The sequence below is a fragment of the Lemur catta genome, chromosome 15 (assembly GCF_020740605.2).
Source record: "Lemur catta isolate mLemCat1 chromosome 15, mLemCat1.pri, whole genome shotgun sequence".
NCBI classification, from domain to species: Eukaryota; Metazoa; Chordata; class Mammalia; order Primates; family Lemuridae; genus Lemur; species Lemur catta.
The window spans coordinates 32904570-32921164 of NC_059142.1; positions in this window are offsets into that span (position 1 = coordinate 32904570).

Below are 16595 nucleotides of genomic sequence, written 5' to 3' on the forward strand. Positions count from 1 at the left end.
ACCTGACTCAGAAATATCCAGTGGGATTATGACATCTGGAATGACAGTATTTGGAAACTGGTAACAATGAAAGCTGACTTGTTCTTGCCCCAAGAAAAAGGCCCACAACTTTTGTTGATGAGGTATCCATGCTGCCCTCATTACTTTCCCTCATGAGCCTCAGTTATTTATTCATCTCTTCCTTCAGTTCTGTAAGATACTACATTATGTTCCAATAAAATATTTTCATTGTGCCTAGGCTTCCCAAGGTAACTTTCTATTGCATGTGACCAAGTGGATCTTAACAAATACAAGTGGCTCTGCAGTAATCTATGTCCCATTTGTGCACTTCTGATTGTTTAACCCATCTGATTTCTTCTGGTTCATGATTGCAGATGATACTCCTGGCTCCTGTCCAATCCATATCATTAGTCATAATGGGAACCCAGGGAAAAAGTAAGAGTTTGGGGCAGAAATCCATCCCTAATCCTGTAAAAACAATAAAAAGCCTGCATTTAATTCATGGTAGATCTATAATATGATCTTTTTGTATACATAATGGTAAAAAATACATTGGGGTGCCAAGTTCATTCTCTAATTTTAAAGTAACAGAGACTACCCTGGAAAAACAAAGTCAAAATAAAGAGCCCTTATTGAGGAAAACTGCAAATACAGATCCCTGGAAGTTAATATTTACAGTCCATGGTTTCTGTTAAGGGGCCTCCCCCAGAGTTTCTGCTTCTACCTTTCACAGAGACGAGAATAACTGATGTTGCCTCTGAAAGGGAGCATATTAAATGTGGACACTGCACATGGCAACTTAATCCACCGTGTTCCACTTGTTCTCACTCAAGTGCCCCTCAGTACCCAAACATTGCAGCCAAGATCTCTTTAGGGCTCTGTTATCATTTGTGTAAATAAAGGCCAAAAGTAGAACTCGTTTTACTTTTTATTATTATGTTAAGTTTCATTAAAGGAGCTCCTCATAAGTTGATGTGCTGCTATTTAACACATTTGCAAGCATGTCTGCAAGGCTCTTTGGATGGTGGAATGAGTGACAAAGGAGAAAGTTAAGGATGCATAAACCTTGTCCAAGAAACATGAGTCAACATCAAAAGGAAGGACAGATTCCCAGTCTTGAATCTGTATTCTCAAATGGCTCCCTGTTCCATCAAAACTCCTAGGAAGGAAAGAGTTATATCACTGAAATTCTACAGTAAGTCTCTAAGAACTTAGCTGTAGCTTTACATCAGACAGTAACAGTTCTCATGTAACCCACATGAGAATATTAATGCCCCACACATGTTAGTTTCATCCATGCTAGTTACATCAACCTTTTACTTGCAGATCTTCTAGAGACTTCTTAGCTCAGGACACCTTGGTACAAGAAACTGTGGAAACTCATCAGTGTAAGAAAGAAAAGAAGCTTGAATGGAATAGAATCTAGGTAGATGAATTAACTAAAATAGAGGATTAGCACCTGATGATAGTAACCTGCAGTACAATTACAATATTCAGAAGGATGCGGTAAGCTTGAGCTTATTCTGGTCCTGTGTTCCTCTTCTGCAAGAAATAGCAATATTTCCAGGCAGTGGGGGCATTCTGTTTACAGATGAAACGTACACATGGAACAGGAGCCCACCCAGCATCCAAGGCTGCAAGTGTCAGTGTCCATCTCTAAAACAGATGGGTGTTAAGGACTAGGTGGGATGTCAGAGACTGAGCAAGTGTTCTAGGTTCCACTAGAGGAAACACAATGCAAATCAGGACACCAAGGCAGAAGTTTAGTCCCGAAGTTGGACAAACTAATGATTTTTTAAAAGTGGTAAGACCGTGCAGGTGGGGTTCCCAAGCATGTTGGCTACTGTACTGCAGGATACAAAGAACAGTTCCAGGCCTTATCAGCTGGAGGGGCTGATTTTGATACTCTGCCCATATGTCCCTCAGGTTTGGCTAAGAACATAGACAAAGTGCACCTGTAGTTGAAATACCTTTCAATATCTGAGCTGACTCATGTCAAGGGAGGCAGGAACTAACATTTTGAGCATCCAGTATTTACCTGGACTCATTTTATCGGTCCATTTACTTTACACAGATACCTGCACAATACACATTTTTCCCTGTGTTTCTGAGATTATGTAACCCTCACTATCACTTCTATAAAAGTTGGGTTTGGTGTAACATTATAAAAGCTGCTATTTTTTGAGTACTTGTTATATTCCAGGTGCTGTGCTAGGGTTTTTACATACAGCACTAATTTTAATAACAGTGCAAAATAGATATTCTTGTCCTCAGAAGAGGTGAGTGACTTTCTCAAGGTAAAGCATGGGGCTGAGATACAAACCCAGATCTGTCTGAATCCCAAGCTTATACATATCGTACTACATCCACTGAGAAATGTTCAGAAGGGATGATTTGTTTAGATGTAATTTTGCTTTGTGAAGTTTTTAATACCACTGGTTAAACATTAGCTCTTTTCTTTAACTTGAGTTTGATTTGAATGCATATTCAATATTTTTTAAAAAAATACTTTTCATATTGAAAATCAGTTTTAGCAGAATGAGCACTGATCAGAAATAAGATTTGAGATTGCATGCCAATGAGTGATGTGACTTTGGGAAGTCCTCCCTTTCTCTGGGAAAGTGTCCTTACTTATAAAAAAATTATTAAAAAGTAAAGCCTGGTGATGAGGGGACGGTTGAACTTGAAGAATTGAACTCTAAGAGTTTCTTCTAGCTCTCCCAGGTCTAAAAGTCTATCCAATCCTTTAGAGTCCATTCTCTTTATTTATTTTCAACACTGTCTTGTGCAAAGAAGCCACAAGAAGGAATATAATTTCAAATTTACTTGTAAAGAAAAATTTTCCAACTCTCTGCAAAGCCCAGCAAGTTAATCAACTTCTTTCACTTGTATACAACTTAAGAAAGCAGCAGTTATAATGTTGGAAGTTGACAACTGAAAGCTGTTTAAAGCCTTGTTGCCCAATGAAAATATATGAAAATAGATAGCAAATAAATCAAATTATTGTCTTCAACTAGAAATGCATTTTCAACTAATTCAATTTAATGAACTGGTGTCTTAGTTTCAGTCATGAAAATGTAATTAGATGATTTGAGTGCAAAAAAATGGAGACTGGATTTAATCATGTCCTTCACCAAAGACTGGCAGCTGTAATGTTAGTAGAGGTACTACCTATAAAAGCATCTTTAGACCTTAAAGTAAAAAGGCTAAGCAGTGCTTCAAGTAGACAGCTGTTACAAAATCACCTAATTATCTTCATGGCCTATGTTAAGGACTATGCATTGTAGAAGAGAGAGAGAGAGAAATAAAAAAGAAAAGAAAGAAAGGGAGGGGATGGGAAGACCTGGAAAGAAACACATAATGGACTACTTTGACTAGGTAATTTTTCACATAATGGTAAGTGCAGATGGTTAGACTAGCTCACCGTGATTTTGCAGTCTGGCTTCAGATTTATCACTGGAATTAATTCCTACATTTCTATGAAGGGCATTATACATTCCATCCCCACCATTTTAAATAATAAATTAATTTTAATGCACTTTGGCTCTAGCTTGAATGGAAAAGATGACGAGCAATTGATAGGTTCTGAGTTTTTAGAACGCCTTTCAACAAGATTAAAAGCATAAGGCATCCCAAGTCAGGCTCTTCTAAAAACAGAAAGTAGCCATCTGCTGGGGCTGCAGAGTTATTCTACTCTAAAGTGCTGCATAGTTCAGCATAACAGACATAGCCCAAAGTCTGCTCCTGGACCACACTGATCCTCAGACAGCATCACAGCCCTGTGTGCTTCTAATCAATATATTTAACATGCTTGTGTTAGGTGCCCTCTATTTCTATTTGACAGAACTGGTGAGCAGAAAGAAGCCATTATACTTATAATTATACCAGACCTGGAAGATGAAAATAACCCCAGTGAACTCACTAGCAATCCTAAAGATGTCCTGGGTTTCCCTACAGTTATTCCAGCTAGCTTGTGGGACTAGAGAGGGAAATTGCCTTGTTCTTTTTAAAGTAAGTGCTATGTTGAGACTTGAGTAGAGAGAGAGAGAGAGATGAAACTATTTTCATTTTGCTTGTTCATTTTGTTTTTTGCCTCTTCTAGCACCTCTTTCTTGTCTCTAAATCTTCACCTATTTTCAGATCTTTGTCTTTCTACACTGTATTGTACTGCAAACTGTACTTGAAAGCCAATTCTCAGGGAGTCCCTGCGTCTCTTACATTCCTCTTCAACTTCTAATGGGTGTGTTTTCTGAGCATAAAGCACACAGCTAGCGTGACTTTCTCTTCCACCAAAGACAGAACACTGCAATCTGTATTTAAAATGTATTGATCTCTGAAGGAAAGACCAGACATTTGGAAAGACATGCTGACTCTTAATTAGTCTTAATGATTAATCCATCCCCACCAAAAGCAGCTTTGAGAACAAAATGCCTATGCTTTATTGTTCAACAATTGATTGAAAACTGAGATTTTCAAGAAGATATTTGTGACAAACACTGTTGGCTTGCAAACCCAACATCCATCCTCAAGCCCCTTCATCCTGGCCCACCTCCGTATAAAGGCTAAAAACACTTTTGCAGCTTCCCACACAGTTCAAAGTAGCATGTCAGTGCCAGGCAATGAGGTAGGAGCAGAAGTCTGATGAAAGCTTCTGGGAAAATATGTGCTTTCCTAATAAAAAGAACAAATAAAGCTTGTGTTGCCCTCTTTATCTGTCTTCTTTCTGCCTTGGATGCACATGTGATATCTGTCATTGCCACAGCCGTCTTTGAGGCAATAAGCATAAAGACAAAAGTCAAAATGCTAAAGATGATGGAGTAAAAGCAGAGACAGTTCCTGTCCTGATAGCATTATTGAGCCAGCTGAACCAACTGTATACCTCCATATTTCTAGTTGATGAGAAAAATAAGCCCTTATTTCTTTAAGCCACTGTTTTTGGTTTTGTTTCTTGCAATTGAAATCATTCCAAATGATAGAGCAATTGCATTTTCAATACCTGATAAACCATTTATGTGTCGTGAACCATAAATAATATCTTGCATTTGTTTAGCACTCCTCAATTTACAAAGTTGTGGTGTTTTGCCTAATATTATTTCATTTAATCTGCACAATGGGCTAGTAAAGCAAGAATTGTTACCATAACTTTAAAGATGAGCCGATTTAAGCTCAGAGAGTTTAAGGAACTTGCTTAAACTTGCAGAAAGAGAATTTGGCATGATTTAGGACTTGAACCCTTTACCTCTGACTCCAATTCCCATTTAGAATAGTTTGTTCATGTGGGAAGCCAAACTCTCGTCTTTGCATATTTATTATGTTCTTAATAATCCTTGAAGCACTTCTGTGAATCAGTATTTAAAAGTTAACAGACAGGAATTGGGTAAAAATGACTGAACTCATAGTCTGGAGTGAGCTAAGGCACTGTAACGAGCCTTGGGGTTTTAAAAATGAATAGTATTAAATATCTAATTTTGGGGATCTCACAGCCTACTGAAAAAGACAAACATATAAATAAATTATTCCAAATATGATACAGAGTATGGTATAAGGGATGCATGTTTATTGTAATATAGGAACACTAATTCTTAATTTGGGGGGAGTAGAGATGAAGGTGGGTGCAGGAGGGAGCCAAGGAAACAAAAACAGGGCATGTCACTAAGCAGTTCTGTATGGCTATGGGGCATTGGGGGGAGGGAGGTGATTTATGGGGCTTCAAAGCTGACTATGTCTAAATCATCAAGGTTCTTATGGGTCCTTGGGTTTTGTATTCATGTGGGTGACTACAATCAATAAAAAGACTCAAACACAATCATATTATATATAGCATTATATTTCTGAATACTTCTCTGGCATCAGGCAGTAAACTGGAAGTAGACAGGACTGGAGACAGGGGACGAGTAGGATGCTGGGGCAATCTTCCCAGCTAGATATAATGAGACCACAAACTCAAGTAATGTCTGTGGGTTGGATAGGAGGAAGCAGATTGGAGAGATATTCAGGTATTACAATCTATGGGCTATAGTAGACAAGTGGAGGGGTGGAGGGGTGGTTGGTGCGTGAGAAGGAAGAAAATAGGATTTTATACAGTTTTCTGGCTTGAGCTTCTAAGGAGGTGGAGGCATCATTCATGATAGAAAATGATAAGAGTAAAAGCAGAGAAGGGTAGAGAGATCTAGAAAAGGAAATAAATTCTGCATTGCGTATGTTGAGTTCAGTAGCCCTTTGGGACATTCAGATAGAAATGTTCATAAAGAGTCAGAAATGAAAGCTATACTTCAATAAATAATTCTGGACTAGAGAAGTCAATTTCTATAGTTATGGAAGCAAATAGAATCTCACTGGGAGCATGTGTAGAGACAGAAAAAAAGAGAATAGAAATCTGGTGGAACACCAACATTTAAATAGCAAGCATATGATCCAGTAAAAGAAATAAAGTCAGAGAAATCAGAAGAAGAATAGGAGAAAAGCAAACAAATGAAAATTTGCCTCCAGAAAGCCTTGGGGTAAGTCTCAAGGAGTTAGGGAGTGGGGAGTAACAATCTTAGTAATAATCGAGGATATCATTGAGCATGTACATTGTATGCAATATTGATTTTCACCTCTGACTGTCAGTTATCATGAAAAGGGTAAGTAAGATCAGAGCTGAAAATTTACAGTTGTATTTTGCCACAAGCCAATCATTTTGACCCTCCAAAAAGGAGTTTCTATCATGTGGTGAGAGTAGAAGCCAGATTCCAGTGGGCAGAGAAGTGAGTGGGAGGTGAAGAAATAGAAGACAGTGAGAGTCTATCCTTTTTAAGAAGCATTACTGAAAATAGGAAGAGAATTTCCCAAGTCCCCAGGGTCATTTTTGTAACACAATGAAGATTTCAGCTATGGGAAAAGAGTGGAAAGAAGGAACTACAAGAAGAAAAGAGAGGTTAGAAGTGCTGTAGCAGGGTCCCTGAGAAGGTGAAACGGGAAGCACAGGTGGAAGAAGAATGATCTCTGGACAGGAAGAAGCATACACCTTTCTCTGAGACCACTGAGAAGGCAATAGTACAGTTGCAGAATTTGATGTCAAACGCAGCATATAAATAGTATAGCAAACTGGGATTCATATACATCTAACTATAGAGTTATTTACAATTGCTCCAGTAGTTGTTGACCAAAAGCCTGTCTGGCATGTCTTCTTTGGTCTTTGGTCTCCGTAGATGCCCATCCGCTCCTATGCCCAGTCCAAGGGAAATCAATTTGGGAAGATTAGTTACTTTCACATTTCAAGCTGATTTGCTAACCACAGAGAATTCTGACATTCTCTTATCTGCAAGTGCTCAAAGCTCAGACTTTAAGAAGGAATGTCTTAAGTGAGTTTCCCATGGAAGCAAGACTTGAGATTGGAATTTTAGTGCAAATAGTTTATTTGGGAGGTGATCCTAGCATGTACAGCAGGGAGGTGAGGAATGGAGACCAAGAGAAGGAAGCCAGTTCAGGGCCCACTAATGAGCAGGTTCTTGCTGTGGGCAGTTGAGGTTCCATCCCCCTGGGGAACTTCAGGAGTTGGAGCTGAACAGACCTCAGAATTGACCCTTCCTCAGTGGAGGGTTGAGGAATGTGGGCATTTACCTACAAATAACTCTTTTTTTTTTTTTTTTTGAGACAGAGTCCCGCTCTGTTGCCCGGGCTAGAATGAGTGCCGTGGCGTCAGCCTAGCTCACAGCAACCTCAAACTCCTGGGCTCAAGCAATCCTCCTGCCTCAGCCTCCCGAGTAGCTGGGACTACAGGCATGCGCCACCATGCCCGGCTAATTTTTCTATATATATTTTTAGCTGTCCATATTATTTCTTTCTATTTTTAGTAGAGATGAGGTCTTACTCTTGCTCAAGCTGGTCTCGAACTCCTGAGCTCAAACAATCTGCCCACCACCTCGGCCTCCCAGAGTGTTAGGATTACAGGCGTGAGCCACCACACCCCGCCCCTACAAATAACTCTTAGTCATTGCTAAGAGCTGCCCTGGGGGTGTGAATTCCCTGTCACTTTAGACTTGCCCTGCTTGTGGGCTGAAGCATGTTCCCACAGCCAAAGAAAGCTCCAGGCAGACAGTGCAAGCTGTTAGCAGTGAAGAAGCATAGGTGATATGGATCAGACACCAACAGTGTCCACTACAAACTCCTCCTCATGAATTGAATTTCATAGGATGGGGAGTGGAGGGTTTGGGAAAAGGACAGATGTGGTCCCCTCTAGTTTTCAGCCATAAAGGAACAAATTCTGAGCAGAGTACTACCAGAAAGAGTTCCTATTCTTTAGTTACTGAATTTTCACAACAAATTAAAAGTAAGCAGCTTTGAAATTATAATAGACCCCCTCCCCCTGCACACACACACACACACACACACACACACACACACACACACACACACACAATGTACCACAGTTGTAGTTAGAAAAAATATAAGTTCAAATCCAGGTGCTGCCACACACTGTGTAAACTTGGGCCAGTTCCTTGGCCTCTTGAAACTTCAATTTCCTCATCTGTAAACAAGCATTATATTTGCTCCTCTATCAAATCAGATGGTTGTGAAAATCTAATGTCATCATGCACATATGACTTCCCCAGCCATGAGATTAATGGGAAGAAGCATTCCAGTTAGAGGCATGGGAGACATGCAAGCTCTGAAACAGCATGACTGTGGGTAGAAGTAGAGAACAGCCATGGATTCCACTATAAGTAGTTTGGACTTGATTCTATAGGCCATAGGGAGCCATAGAAGTTTCAAGGAGAAAAGCAGTATTGTGGGCATATATTTTTGAAGAATCACCTTGGCAACTCTTTGGAGAAGTGTTTATATTGCTTTTTACCAAAACAGGTGGAAACTGGAGACAGGAAGTTAAGATGTTATATTGGCCAGGCATGATGGCCTGCACCTGTAATCCCAGTTCGTTGGGAGGCCAAGGTGGAGGATTGCTCAAGGCCAGGAGTTTGAGATCAGCCAGGGGAGCATATCAAGACCTCATCTCTACAAAAAATTAAGTAAATTAGCAAAGCATGGTGGTGTGCACCCGTATTCCCAGCTACTCAGAAGCCTGAGGTGGGAGAACCACTTGAGCCCAGGAGTTTGAAGTTATAGTGAACAATGATCAGGCCACTGCACTCCAGCCTGGGCAACAGAGAGAGACTCTGTGGCTAAAGGAGGGGGAGGGGAATGGAAGGGAGGGGGAGGGGAAGGGAAGGGAGGGGGAGCGAGGGAGGAGAAAAGAAAAGATGTTACATTAAAAATCCCCCCTCTGAAATCTACCTAGCAGTCTCCTTTTGGGTGAGGGAGTGGGGGTTGAAGAAAGGGTAAAACACTGAGGAAGTAATTAATGTCCAGGAAACAACCCTAGGGTGGGCCAAGCTAGTACGTGAGCACATCTCCACATCAGTGACCAGAGCTCCATCTCCACACTGTCACGAGGATCCAGAAACCAGCTCCCAGCTCCAGAAGACATGTGTGCAGGGGACAAGATTACAAGCAGCCTTTGGGCTAAAATGAAGCTTGCACATATGCTTATAAATACACAAGACATCCAAATGGTCTTCCTGATTCAGCTCGAATTAAATACAGTTACTTTTGAAAGGTTAGCGAGCTTGGCTTTTGCTGAAGTGTTCTTTCTTCACACTTTGTTTTAATATTGTGCTGACAAATTGCCTTCACTCTGAGGATTTATTTCCCTTCAGATGTAGCTCACCAAATAGTAGCTGTAAAGTCATAACACTTGACGGGGGTGATTAGTGGTAATGGGTAAAGGGTGGGAGGGCAGAGCGGGGCCGGCATGGGGAGAGGACTCTGTGCGGTGCGTGCTATTTCAGGAAGAGGAAACATCCCTGGAGCCAGCTGAAAACATCTGCAACCCAGGTTTTTCAAGGTATCATTAGCCCTCTAGCTAATCGGCACTCTGGTATGCCACAAAATGAAATTTTGCACTTGTGACAAGACTGGGTAATCACACAGCTCAGTGGTCCTCTCTCAGAGCTTGTTCAAGAGCAATCCTCAGAGAGCAATGATTCAGTTAGAGCCTAGAAAGGAAAATCTGTCTTCTAATTCAGATCTGGGCTTCCAAGGATCTTGTCCTGACAGCCACTAGGCTCTTGTCACTGAGTAATGAACAAAACAGCTTCAACGCAGAGCAGGCAGCCCTCTGGGTAGGCAGACTCCTAGGAAAAAAATAGTCTGCCCTATTTTGGTCCCTGCTCATGAACTCCCCTGGCAGCACTGCCTCCAAGGTATTTCTGTACTCACAGCTGGCACTGGCTTTTCCAATTCATTGAGAAGGAAGGCTGCAAGAAATCAGGTGTTGTAACGGCACGGAGCAAGGTGGTGGCATCTGCAAACCTTCAATAAATGTTAGGGTTTGCTTAGTTTTCTTTTTTTTTTTTTAACTGAAATTGCTTTTTTCTTTTAATCTTACCAACTTGATGAAATGCTGACATTACAGTTTAGCTTCCTGTTCTGCCATACCTTAAGCATTTTTAACAGCTTCATTGAGTTTTAATTGATATACAAAGAACTTCACATATTTAATGTGTACCATTAGATGAGTCTGAAAATATGCAAACAGCCGTGATACCATCACCACAATCAAAGTGACAGACATATCCAACACCTTCCAAAGGGTCCATGGCTTTGCTGTTGTTGTTTTATTTTGTAGGATTTTTTTTGTTATTGTTATTTATTTTCTGTAGTAAGAACACTTAACATGAGATCTACTATCTTAACAAATCTTAAAGTATGTAATACCATATTGTTAACTATTGGCACCATGTTCTCTAACAGATCTCTAGAATGTATTCATTTAGCATAACTGGTACTGTATACCTATGGAGCAACAACTCCACATTCCCCTCAACCCCGAACCCCTGGCAACCTCTATTGTACCCTCTGGTTCTGTGAGTTTGACTGTGGCAATTGGCCCTCTCCATCCTCGTGTTTCACATCCACAGATTCAACCAAATACAGATCAAAAATATTAGAAAAATATTTTTTAAATAATACAGTAATAAATAGTAATACAAATAAGAACAATACAGTGTAACAGCTATTTATATAGCATTTTCATTGTATGAGGTATTATAAGTAATCTAGAGATGATTTAAAATATATGGAGGATGTATAATGCTTAGGTTATATGCAAATGCTGTCATTTTATAAGAGACATGGACATCTGTGGATTTTGTTATACACAAGGGGTTCCTGAAACCAATCCCAATCAGATACTGAGGGACAACTGTATAGATATCTCATATAAGTGGAATCGTGCAATATTTGTCCTTCTGCGACTGGCTTATCTAATTTAATATGATGTCTTCCAGTTTCAACCTATGTTGCTGCAAATGGCAGTGTTTCCTTCTTATTTAAGGCTAAGTAATATTCCACATTTTATGTATCCATTCATCTGATGATGAACATTTGCATTGTTTCAATATATTGGCTATTGTGAATCATTAATGCTACAGTGACCACGGGAGTGCAAATATCTCTTTGAGAGCCTAATTTCAATTCAATCCAGAAGTAGGATTGCTAGATCATATGGTAGCTCTAATTTTAGTTTTCTAAGAAGCTTCCATATTGTTTTCCATAGTGGCCGTACCGCTTTATATTCCCACTAATTGTTTACAAGGATTCCAATTTTTCTACAACTTTACCAACACTTCTTATTGTTTGTTTTTATTTGGTTTCTTTTTTGACAATAGCCATTCTAACAGGTGTGGGTAATATATCCTTATAGTTTTTATTTGAATTTCACTGATGATTAGTGATATGGAGTGCCTTTTCATACCTGTTAGCCATTTGTATCTCTTCTTTAGAGGAATCTCTGTTCAAGTCCTTTGCCCTTTTTTTTAATTGAGTTATTTTCATTTTCACTGTGTTTGCTACTGAGTTGTAGGAGTTCCTTGTACATTTTGGAAATTCACCCCTTATAGCAAATATTTTCTCCCACTATGTAGGTTGCATTTTCATTCTGTTGATTTGCTGTTCAGAAGCTTTTTAGGCTTTGGATAGTACTACTAGCCTATTTTTGCTTTTGTTGCTTGTGTTTTTGTTGTCATATCCAAAATATCATTTCCAAGAAGTTTTTCTGTCATATTTTCTTCTAGTAATTTTAGAGTTTCAATTCTTAGGTTTAAGTCTTTACTCCCATTTGAGTTGATTTTTTGGTGTGGTGTAAGATAAAGATCCAGTTTCTTTTTTGTTTGTTTATATGTGGATATTCAGTTTTTTCAGTACTATTTATTAAAGACATTCTCATTTCCTATTGTGTATTCTTGACACCCCTGTCAAAGATTAGTTGCACATATATGCATAAGTTTATTTCTGGGCTCTCTATTTTGTTCCCTTGGTTTACATGTCTGTGTTTATGCCAATACCATACTATTTTAATTATTGTAGCTTGGCAATATATTTTGAAATCAGGTGTATGATAACTTCAGCTTTGTTCTTCTTTCTCAAGATCACTTTGGCTATTATTGGGTCTTTTGTGGTACTTTATGAATTTTAGAATTTTCTTTCTATTTCTGTGAAAAGTGCCATGGAGATTTTGATAGGGATGGCATTGAATCCTTATATTGCTTTGAGTAGCATGGACATTTTAGCGATATTAAATTTTCCAATCCGTGAACACGGGATGTCTTTCCATTTATTTGTATCTGTTTTAATTTTTTCATTTTTTTTTCAGTTTACAAGTCTTTCACCTCCTTGATTAAATTTATTCCTAAGTATTTTATTCTTTTTTGATGCTATTGTAAATGGAATTTTTAAAAAATTTTTCCTTTTTGGGCTGGTTCATTGTTAGTGTATAGAAATGCAACTGATTTTTGTATGTTGATTTTGTATCTGACAACTTTACTGAATTTGTTTATTAGTTTCAATGGGCATGTGTGTGTGTGTGTGTGTGTGTGTGTGTGTGTAGTCTTTAGGATTTTCTACATATAAGATCATGTCATTTGCAAGCTAAGATAATTTTACTTCTTTCTTTCCAATTTGGATATAAAAATCCTCAACAAAACACTAGCAAACTGAATTCAACAGAACATTAAAAGGATTATACACCATGATCAAATGGACCTTATCCCTGGGATTGCAAGGATAGTTTACCATATGCAAATCAATAATTGTAATATACCACACTAACAGAATGAAGAATAAAAATCACATTATCATCTCAATAGATGCCAAAAAGCATTAAACAAAATTCAGTACCCTTTCATGGAAAAAATGCTCTATATATAGATATAAAAGGAACATACCTCAATATAACATATGACAAGCCCATAGCTAATATTTAATATTATGCTCAACAGTGAAAAATTGAAAGCTTTTCCTCTAAGATCAGGTACAAGACAAGGATGCCCATTCTTGTCATGTCTATTCAACATGGTATTAGAAGTTCTAGCCAGAGAAATTAAGCAAGAAAAATGTTAGTTTTACTTATGGTGATGGTGGTGACTCCTCCTTAGTTAGTGAGAGGAAGGGTAAGTTCAGTCCATTACCATGAAAATAAAACTCATTATTAGGTAATCATGAAATCTTAGAGACTTGAGGTGGATCAAAATGTTTGCTTATTTTCCTTATCAAATAATCAATCAGTTCACACAATGGACTCCTTTTAATCTCTGGTCTGTCTTGTTATTTCTCCTTCCCATTTTTCCTACTCCTCTACTCTTTTTCTGCTCTTCTACTCTTTCCCAAGGGTCAGATCTCCATCCTGGAGAGAGAGTAAAAGACCTTATTTCAGGCCTAACACCATGGGTGGTGACTGTAGGTCATTCTTCTGCTTAAGATGCAGTCCTACTCAAGACAAACAAACTCATCTGTACACTGTATTGACTTCCTCTTATAGCATAACTTCAATATATTATTGTCCAAACACTGTCTCTGCTTCACCATTTTTGTCTTTACTGAATATCTGTAATCCTAGAAGAAATAAGAGCAGACAGAAAAAGAGTGGAAAAGAAAGATATGTCCTGCCACAATATTGTTGTTACTGCTGCTGATGTTGTTGATGATGTTAGTGATTTATCATTATTAGAGCCGGAGATAGGAGCTCTCCATTCAGATCCAAACACTAGTCATTGAAAAATGCCTGCATTTTAACGTAATAAGTATTCAAGTCTCCATTTGTTTTCTAGTGAATAATTCAAAACCTTTTTTTTTTTTGTAATTGCAAAAGAAAGATAAAACTATAAAAACTGTGCCTTAGTTTAGAAACTAATATCAGGAAAATAGTAGCAAAAATTTCAACAAGGTGAGGAGAATTGGTTTATAGAACATTAAATCCAGGTATTAGGGGAGATGAAAAAACAAATTAGGGACCAAATCATTGGGGAGCTGATTCCAAAGTTTGGTTCGAAATGGAAGCAATATGTACTCAAATCTGTGCCAAAAAGTCAATGATATGGAGCTCCTTCTATCACCCCTGCCTGGAGCCAGGATTGGTTTTGGAGTCAAGGCATCCTAGGCTGCAGGCTGGGATGAGGAAGAGACAGCTGTCCCATTCTTAGGCAGCAGGAAGTAAGAACTGATATTCCTATCATCTGTTAATAAGAATGTGTTATTCACATTTGATTTCAAGAAGATAGGAGAACCTTTACCTTTCAAGTGCAATTAAGAATAAAACATTTTAAATTCTGAATACCACAATTGTGGCGGTGCCTTTTAAGCATGTTTGGATATAAGTTATTGTTATTTTATTCTCAATTAAACCTGCTTCTTAAGCCCCAGCCTTATTCCAGAGAAGAACAAAATGTGCATTCTTAAAATACAAAAGAAGTACTTGCAAATATATATATTCTCTAATTTCAAGTTATAGCATTATATCTGTATACAATTGTATCTAACATAATAGAGCAAACCTCCTAATTATATTGTCTGGACTTGGTATATTTTTTCCTTTATCTATTATAGAAGTGTTAGTCATTGGTGCATGATTGACCTATGCTTAGCTCACAGGAAGCTTCATCTGTAAAGCTAGTGAACATTTCTTCTTCCTCCTCTGTCTCACATCCAAGATCAGAGAAAACAGACAGTGGATATGTTTCCATAATTGCTTCTCTCTTTTGTTCCTTTATATTCTCTTTTCCACATAGTCAGGGTTATCCTTTAAAACAATTATTCTTAATTGGGGGGAGCGTTTGCTCTCCAAGGGACATATGGCAATGCCTGAAGACATTTTGAAGTGTCACGATGAAGGATGGGGTCACTACTGGTATCTGATATGTAGAAGCCATGGATTCTGCTAAACATACCACTATGCACAGGAATCCCCTCACAGGAAGGATTATTTGACCCCAAATGTCAATAGTACTTAAATTGGGAAACCCTGGTTTAAAACTCTTTTTTTAAGTACATGATTATAAATAAGTAAGAAAAAACATAAACAAATTACAATATTTGTTTTCCATTCTCCATAATTTTGTTAAAAAATATTAAGTTCAACCAAAAGGGATTATGGGATAAGTGTCATATGATTCAGACAGAGAGTTTAGATGTAAAAATTAATGGATTTAGTAGACAAATTAGATAAGGAGAAAGAGTAATACATAAGTAACTAATATGATCAGAGAAGCAAAAGTGAGAAAATAGGAGATTCATGAAAAAATAGACAAGCTAGGTAGAATAAACATTTCAAATACAGGAAGGAGTCAAAAGGGAAAGAAACAAAAAGTCAGATGGTGGATTTACTGTGAAGGGTTTTGAATGTCAGAATGAGGTTTCTAATGATGTAAAGCCATTGAAGATTTTCGGGCTGGGCAACAGGAAGTTGAAATCTCTATTTTAGGTAGATTTTTTTGGCAATACAGTACTATATGGATTACAGAAGAATGTCTGGAAACGGGAGATAAAATAGTATGTGTGTGATGTAATTTGTACCTGACCAAGGGTGGTGAAGGCAGTGAGAATGAACAGGTAGGCACCAAATATTCCTAATTTGTGAGGGTGGTTTTTTTTTAATTTCAGCATACTGTGGGGGTACAAATGCTTAGGCTACTTATGTTGCCTTTGCCCCACCTCCAATATGGGGGATGAGATTTCAACATGAGACTTGGTGGGGACAAACAAACCATACCCAAACCATATACCTAGTAGGAGGTGACTTACTTCTGTGAAGCATTAGTTGAGATGACTGAGTTTTTTTCAAAAGGACCTCCTTTCGTGTCTCTGAGAGTGAAAAAGGGACCATATGAGAGGGGACTTCAGGAGGCTTTGATGCCAGTCTCTGTGAAGGTGTTTATACACTAGCCCTTAAGGTATATATCCTGTGTCATTGCCCCGTGAACCAAGCAATTTCACACACTGCAGGAAGTATCTTTTCCATTCTGGTGAAAAAGTTTGTAAATATTCTTAAAAATATTCACTTTGGTGCTATATTTATGTTATAATAATAATTATTACAACCTAATCATTTTCATCAGGCATTTATGTATTTGAAATATGAAGGAAGAGACATATAATTCATTTTGCCATCTTAACTGGAGAATCCCCCTTTACTGTTTCAGAGACGGTATTTTCACTTTCTTGATTATAATCCTAGATTCAATCTAATTCTTTCTCATTCTTAAGACATCACAAAATGTACAGTC